The sequence below is a fragment of the Manacus vitellinus genome, unplaced genomic scaffold, assembly GCF_001715985.3.
Source record: "Manacus vitellinus isolate BGI_N305 unplaced genomic scaffold, ASM171598v3 scaffold_0_pilon, whole genome shotgun sequence".
NCBI classification, from domain to species: domain Eukaryota; kingdom Metazoa; phylum Chordata; class Aves; order Passeriformes; family Pipridae; genus Manacus; species Manacus vitellinus.
In genome coordinates, this window is record NW_021938789.1 from 7058220 (window position 1) to 7066284 (window position 8065).

Genomic DNA, 8065 nt, shown 5'->3' on the forward strand with positions numbered 1-8065 from the left:
GGGTGAATCTGCTGCTGGCCATACAACAACACACTCCTTACCATATGATTTTACCACAGTAGTTACAGTACATCTGGAGTGAAGAGAGTCCCATTTCTTCTTAAGACTCAGTACAAATCCCAGGGATGTGGAAAGCATGTTACACACACACTTGAAACATCACCAGTCTCAGACCTGAATTTTTGTCACAAAAATAACGTCCTGGAAGAGTTAAAGGATCTTGGATCTAGTCTAAAGTCTTGCCTTTGGATGCAGCATTGTACATAGGAGCACAGAGGAGGCAGGAACTTGAATGATTCATTTTCTTTCCTCTGCTTTCCCAAGACTTTTATGTTGTTCTCTCTTCATGATCTTGAGACCAAAAAAAAAATCAATAGTGCTGTTAATTGCACTTCTTAAACTGAACACTTTGCTCTAAACACTGGTGCAGGGTTGTTCCTGCTGATAAACTTTTAATTTCATAGTCATTAATGTTGTCTTGTTTTTTCCCCTCTCTCATTCACTGACCCAGAATCTTGGGCCTCATAAAGGAGTTTCAATTAGGGTAAGAAATTAGGGACTATAAATATGTGGGATATTACAGTAATGTAATCTAAAAATAATATGCACAATCCCGTTTCACCAAACAAGGACAGGTGAGAGCTTGCTCTGCTCCAAAATCTCAGGTCACAGAACCACAAAATCACAGAATGGTTAAGTTTGGAAGGGACCACAATCATCTGGTTCAACCTCCTTGCATCAAGCAGGGCTTTTTAGAGCACATTGCACAGGATTGTGTCTAGACACCTCTGTGGCTTGAGGCAGAAGACGAAAGATGCAGTGTCAACATTAAGGGTCTCCCCAGTTTGCCCCAAATCTTCATGTGCTTCCAGCTGATGAAACACACTCTTCTTGGAATTTGACTTTAATTACAAAGGAACTTTTTATTCACAGTAGTAGGTTACCAACCCCTCTTAGGGGCTTTAACTGCTCATTGGTGAGGTACCCTGTCAGTTGCCTCTTCTCAAGGCTGAAGAGTCCCAGGTCCCTGAGCCTTTCCTCATATGAGAGGTGCTTCAGTCCCCTAATTATCTTTGTCGCCCTCCACTGGACCCACTCCAGGAGCTCCATGTCTCTCTCGTACTGAGGAGCCCAGAACTGGACACAGCACTCCAGACGTGCCTCACCAGGGCTGAGTAGAGGGGCAGAATCACCACCCTAATGCACTCCAGGATACCATTGGCCTTCTTGGCCACAAGAGCACGCTGCTGGCTCATGGACAGCTTGTTATCCACGAGGACCCCCAGGTCCTTCTCTGTAGAGCTGCTTTCCAGCACGTCAGCCCCTAACCTCTACTGGCACATGGGGTTATTCCTCCCCAGGTGCAGGACTCTATATTTGCCCTTGTTGAATTTCAGATGGTTCACCTCTGCCCATCTTTCCAACCTGTTGAGATCCTTCTGAAAGGCTGCAAAGCTCTGTGGGGTATCAGCCAAAACTTATCCCAGTGCTGTGTTGCCAGCGAACTTGCTGCTGAGGCATCTGCCCCTTCATCCAAGCCATCAATGAAGAAGTTAAACAATACTGGGCCCACTGTTGAACCTTAGGGGACACCATTAGTGACAGGCCTCCAACAGACCCTGTGCCACTGATTATGACCCTCTGGGATCTGTCATTGCAAGTTCTCAATCCACATCACTGTCCACTCATCCAGTCTACACTTCCCGAGGATGTGAAAGATATTGTCAAAAGCCTTGGTGAAGTCTACGTAGACAATGTCCACTGCTCTCCCCTCATCCATCCACGTAGTTTCATCCTAGAAGGCAATCAGGTTGGTCAAACATGATTTACCCCTAGTGAATCCATGATGACTACTGCTGATCACCTTCTTGTCATCCATGTAGACAGAGATATCATGGATTGAGACAGGTCAGCCCCACTTCTTCTTGGGACCTGACTCAGGCTCCTCAGCTGGCCAGCCCTTCCACCATTCACAGCTGGTAGGAGTCGAATAGGAGCACCCTCTCCCACTCTTCTCTCCATCCCCAGCCCAGGAAAACCCTCTTCAGGTGGGCTTTGCCTGTGCTCAAAGCTAGTGCTGCATAAATGTATGGTGCATGTGCTTGGGCCTCCAGCCCAGACAAGGGTTGGAACTGAAAGTAGAAAAGGGGCAAAATATTAGAGAGAGTCTGAGGTAAAGCTGCAAACACTACTGGCCTACCGACACAGAAGAAGGGATTAAAAAACTGCATTGGTCATATGTCGATAGTACAAGCTGAGGGGACTGAAACCTTCATCACAGCCCTCCACAGCTGAATGGAAAAACTGCATGGTGCCACTGCTATATTTGCTGAGCTGTTACAGATATTTGTCCTGCTGAACACATCCTTCTGAGCCATTAAATTACATGGGTACATCGTGAACATCAAGTGTAGGAAAACAGATTCCGAAGGCAGCAATGGCAGGTAATCCTCTGGCCAAAGCAGACAGAAGAGCACGTGTTGCTCAGTATCCTAATTACTGCCATGCCCAAGTCACCAGGAAAACTGCCAGGGAGCAGGCTCAGAGTAATGCATCTGAGCAATGAATAAATTACATAAACCATCTTAAGTACAGTAATTCATCTGAGTTTTGTCTGCAAGATGTTACACAGCAGTGTCCAGTATAAATGAATCAGTATCAGCCCGCATGCCTTTCCCAGGGGGCCTGTCATTAAATCCTCACTGAGTCATTGCCTTGCTGTGGTTAAGACTAAGGATTCAGGATTAAAGTAGGCTATAGTAAAAATTTATTTTACAGGGTTTGTTCAAAATTCTATTGTCAGCTACAGTAATGCTACATTGTACAGTGTGTGGTCACTCTGATACTGCTCTGAAGAAAAAATTCACATTTCACAGCTAGAGAGGAACCACTATTTTCATCCTTTGAAAAATGTGCCAGCTCTTTAGAAACTCCTGACTCTTAAAGGAGATTTCACAGTGGACAGCTAAAAAGATAAATCTTTAGAAGCAATAATGAAGAGAATGACCTAGGTAGCACTCCAGTATCCCAATACTGGTCTGATTTCCCTGCTCAGGAAGAAAGGAATCTGTAAGTCTTTTTGACTGCAAGGGAGACTGTGGAGGAGGAAAGAACTATTTTGTGGCTTCATGTGACATAGCTGAACTTTGAAATGCAGGAGAGGGGATTAATTTATCTCATTTGAACTGAAAACCCTAAAACATGCCCTGGTCATTCAAAACATCAAATCTAAAGTAAAACAAAATTAAAGGAAGAATGTAAAGGTTTGAAATTTGAAAATTTGTTACAGATCCAGGTCACTTTCAAAAAGACCTAAATCCTTGGCAGAGAGTAAACTAATGTTGCCTGTTATAGTTTAAACTGCTTTCATGTAATTGAAGTGAATGGATCTGTGTTAACATATGCCAGCTAATCAATAGTTACATCAGTGTATCATACAGCTGTGAAGGCTTTCCACTATAATGTTGAAAAGTCCCTCTGTAGAATTATCTTGTTTGACTACTACATTTTCCTGCTAACTATCACTTCCATCACATGATGGACTCTTGGATTTATTTCCAAAAGTGAAGGCCAGAAATTATTTTAATTGTGAGTTTAATTTTGACTAAAAAAAAAAAAAAAAACAAAAAAATAGAATAAAATGGAATGGAACACAGAAATAATTTCGTTAAAATAAAAACACAGCTGACCTCTAGTGGCTGCTTGTCAAAATTAAAGTTGTGGAAATACTCCATGAGGAAAGAAAAAAAAGAGAGAAAACACCACATTTTTCTGATGAAGTGTTCAGTCTATATTCAAAGATTCTTTTTTTTCTTCCCTTTCTCTAGGAAAGCTTTTCCTTTTCCTGATGCATTTCTTTGCCATTTCCAGGCCTTTTCCAGAGAGCATCCAAGACTTTGCAATGAAGATAAAAAAGTAAACTCAAATGATTCAGTTGACTTTAAGTAAATTTTAAAAGCAAGTTTCCAGTTTTTGAAAACAATATTTTTTTAAATATAGTATCCATTTTACTCAAAACAGTTTAGATGTTCAGTAGAAATTTCTCTCACACAGTTTTACCATTAAAAATGTTGCATAAATTGGTTAGTTAGAAAGTAGTTTTCAGTAAAAACCCAAGTGTTTTCTGCTAGATCTAATATTATCCATTTGCCTAAAGGCTTTTTTATCAGAGTGTTTTAATTTTTTTTTCCATTTAAACTTTGAAAATTTAGTGTATATATCTGAAAGGGAAAAATATTTTTATATATATATATATACAAATGTTTGTTTATAGTTGCAGGATTTCCTCTCTTCCCCAAATCTTGAAGGATGAGAAAAGTCCTATATCAGATCTTATACAGACCACGTGGCAAGAAATCCAGAAAACTTCAAAGATTTCCATGAACTGTTCTCATCAGATCCGTGGTGCCTGGTTCACTCTCCCCCTTACAGCTACCCCACCTAATCTGTGCTAACATCAAGATCACTCATACAGCAGCACATCACCTTGCCAGGTTGAAGGAGTATTTTCTGGAAGCTCAACATGGAAACCACATTGACATTTTATAATTTGACTTTGTAATGCACTTGTGCTGAATAATTAATATCATAATTAATTCGATAACACATTGATACCTCCACCTCATGAGTTAGCCTGGGCCTATTGCATCAAATGAGTACTGCTCAATTTTTTAACATGCAATGAGATGGAGTTATGTGTTATTAAGTAGCTGTCCCAAGTCCCAGCCTGTTAACTACTCATGTGTCTCCTGGATAGGGCTGAAAGTGCATGGTGTGAGCAGCAACTCACAGCTGCTTTGTTTAAGGAGGAATCCCACTTGCCTTATTGCCTTGGAAATAGCTTAGACTCTTGCCCAAGTGAGGCCAAAGTGGCTCTTGTACCTCCTCCTTTCTTGCTGCACTCCACCTACCTGCTGGGCAGCACAGGGTGTGATGTCCACAGTGTGAGAGCCTCTGAGATACCTTCTCCATGGTCTTATTCCTCTTACTCTTCGCATCACATCCAGGCAGAAGGGGCTGCCATGAGCATATTAGCCACTCAAAATTTGATGTGGGGGTGTCTGAGAAGTCTCAAGTACTTCAAGATTTTGGGGTTTTTTATTCTTCCTGCAGATAGGTTTGTTTTCTTCATAAAAACTTCCTTTGTTCCTTTGAAAATACTTGTGTGGAGAGCTTTTGGTCGGTTTGTCTTTTTTAATGCAGCTAACTGGGGGCCCATGGCTACCATCACTTCTGCAGCACGTCGAAGAGGTAACTGTGAGTGCTGGGCTCAAGAGAGGAGCAAGCCTGGCTGTGGAGAACCCTTCCACATGCACATTATCTACCATGCTGTGGGCAGGAAACCAAAGGCTGGCTCAGCTTGGAGAAGCACTTCAAACCACAGGAGCTGCCTGCATTCAGTCTATTCTGCTACCCAGGTGATCACAGAGCAGTTGGAGCAGAAGGTGATAGCTCAGCTATGTGTCCACTTCTGGGATGGGGTCCCTCTGCTCACATAAGGCCAATGGGGAGCAGTAGCTTTGGTGTAAATAACTAGAACAAGCTCTGCATTGAAATAATAGTCTTCTACAGTGAAAAGGTATTTTAATCTCTTCTCCAAATAGACGTTGACTTTAGAGGTTTTGTATTTTTACACTGTAGTCTTCGAAAAAAATCATACCAACAATCAGCACAGTGATGCAGCTATGATGAACTAAGGATATAAACAATGCCCTTTGGGGAAAGGTTATTCAAGCAGCTCAGAAGCTGGTGAACTCAAGAGTGTCTTTGCTTCTTCCAGTTCTACCACTTGGCATTGTAACACACTTTCCCTGCTTGGTTTGTGCTTTCTGCCTGGGTGCAGTAAAAGTGTGTGGGCCTCAGCAGGGAGTTGTAAATAGGGGGTATAATTCCTATCTTGAGTTCTCCAGAGGCATCACTGATTTCTCCAGGTGAAGTCACCAATACTGTTGTCCCTTGCTTTTACTGGAGTGAAGATTGCACATGTTGGGACATCTGTACTACAACCAAACTCGCACACAGCTGGGTAAAGGTCAGTCTCCAGCTCACAAGTGGCTCACATGGGGATGCTCCTGCTGCTGCTGACAGTCATCTGCCCCAGTGACAAAGCAGCTCAGGGCAAAGACTGAAAATGACCTGGGTGGCCTTCATACTGAGCTTTAACTGAGAGTCTTGCAGGCTGTCAGCTGGCACCCTTTTATGCATAATGACATTCTTAAAAAGCCGAGACAACAGAAGTTTTTGAAATGGAGCCTAGATGCATAATATTTTTCTTGTAACTCAGTCTCAGAAAGTGCACTGGGCCTGTACAAACCTGCAAAATGCTGAAAACTTGTACTGACGTGTGTTTGAGAAGTTCCAAATCAAGTCACTGTAATACCGTATAAAAATAGCTAAAATGGAAAATCGTCAACAGAAAAACTAGAGCACTAAATGATCTATGTTATTATTCCCATAGTGATTAGCATACTGCATTTTCCCAGCCTGTTGCAATTTATTAGCCCATGTTCTTCTGTATCAATATCAAATATTATTTCATTATAAAAACTTGTGTGCCAGTTAACAAAAAAAAATCCAAATTAACTGTCAACATATGTTACTTTCACTTTTTCAAACTAGAGTAAGAAAACTGGCTCTAATTAGTTTCCTGATTAATGAGTGCATGGTAAGCAAGAGAATTACATTAAGAACAATTTCCAGTTTACACTGGTTAGGAGGAGGTAAAAAAATAATTTTTCAACAGGGATCAAATAAATCTACAGAACCTCAGTTTTTTACAATGCTGTGAAAATATGCAAGGCATCACATTGTAAATTGCTGGTTAGGTCACTGGAGCAGGATGAATAAATACTGTTTGCCATATGAAATTGGCTAGTTAAATGAAGATCACAAAATTGTTTGTTGCTATATAAGGCTCATTTTTGCTATAAAAAGAGTAATTTTAATTTACAGGGGCTTAAGGCAATTTTCCATCTAATTTTATGTTTTATAATGTCTGCTAAAACACTGGTGCCTTATTAGTTTGTGTGGTCGAATATATATTGTTTCCAAATTTCAAGGCTATTGATTTATCTTGACCGAAGCAAAACAGGGTTACTTTTTCTGTCTAAATGCTAAGAAAAGTCCATGCAGAACACATTAAGACAACTAAATTAACTTTATCACAGATATATCTCTTTTTCTGACCAATAGAAAACATTATGGTTTATTTGGATATGATTAAAGACAGGTTAACATCAGTGGTCAGAACTATAATCCTTCCTATGCAACTCTTACTGTGCAATTTCACCACTAAAAATCTTAAAACCGAAGTGAATTAAATGGCTATTTTAACACAGAAACAACTGGATAGACACACAGCATTATTTCTTGAACACCTGAGTTCTGCTCTCTCCAGTAAAGGTCCTGGTAGCCAGGTCAGATGAAACTTAGATCTTTTCATCATCATGTGGTTTAGAAGCCTCAGTTTCCTACCACCTCCCCTCCCAGACATCCACACATGGGAGGATAATGGCATTGCCTGTATTCATCAGCCCAACCCCAGGCAGTGTTGGCCTCAGAAAAAACAAGCATCTCACTTCTTGGCCATGACACAGCCAAGGACAACCATAAACAAAGCATCAGCCCTCTACCCATAGGTTGAATTGCTCTGAATTTCCTCAGAAACCTTGGCCCTTTATAGATCTCATCTAGTCCAAAAAGTAACATTATTTACAGGCTTCCAGCCAGATGCAGTTTTTTAATTTCTTAACTAATGTCCTTATTTCACTAACAGAGGGACCCTAAAAGCCAAGAAAGTATTTAGCTCACCATGTGTCATGTGAAAGTATCACAGCTCACCATGAGATATAGAGGACAAATGATGGATTTGTGGTTGGCTGGGACTTTATGGCAGATCTGCTCTGACAAAACAGTCCCAGTTTCTAACCTTTTCCTTCTCTGAGTGCCTCTGCTCAATGGTAATACCACAACCTAGCTGTAGTTCTATAATCCCACTGTAGAGACTGCATGAACTCAAAGCAAGGCTTATCTCAAACACGTTTCTTCCAAAGACTTTCCCAGTTTA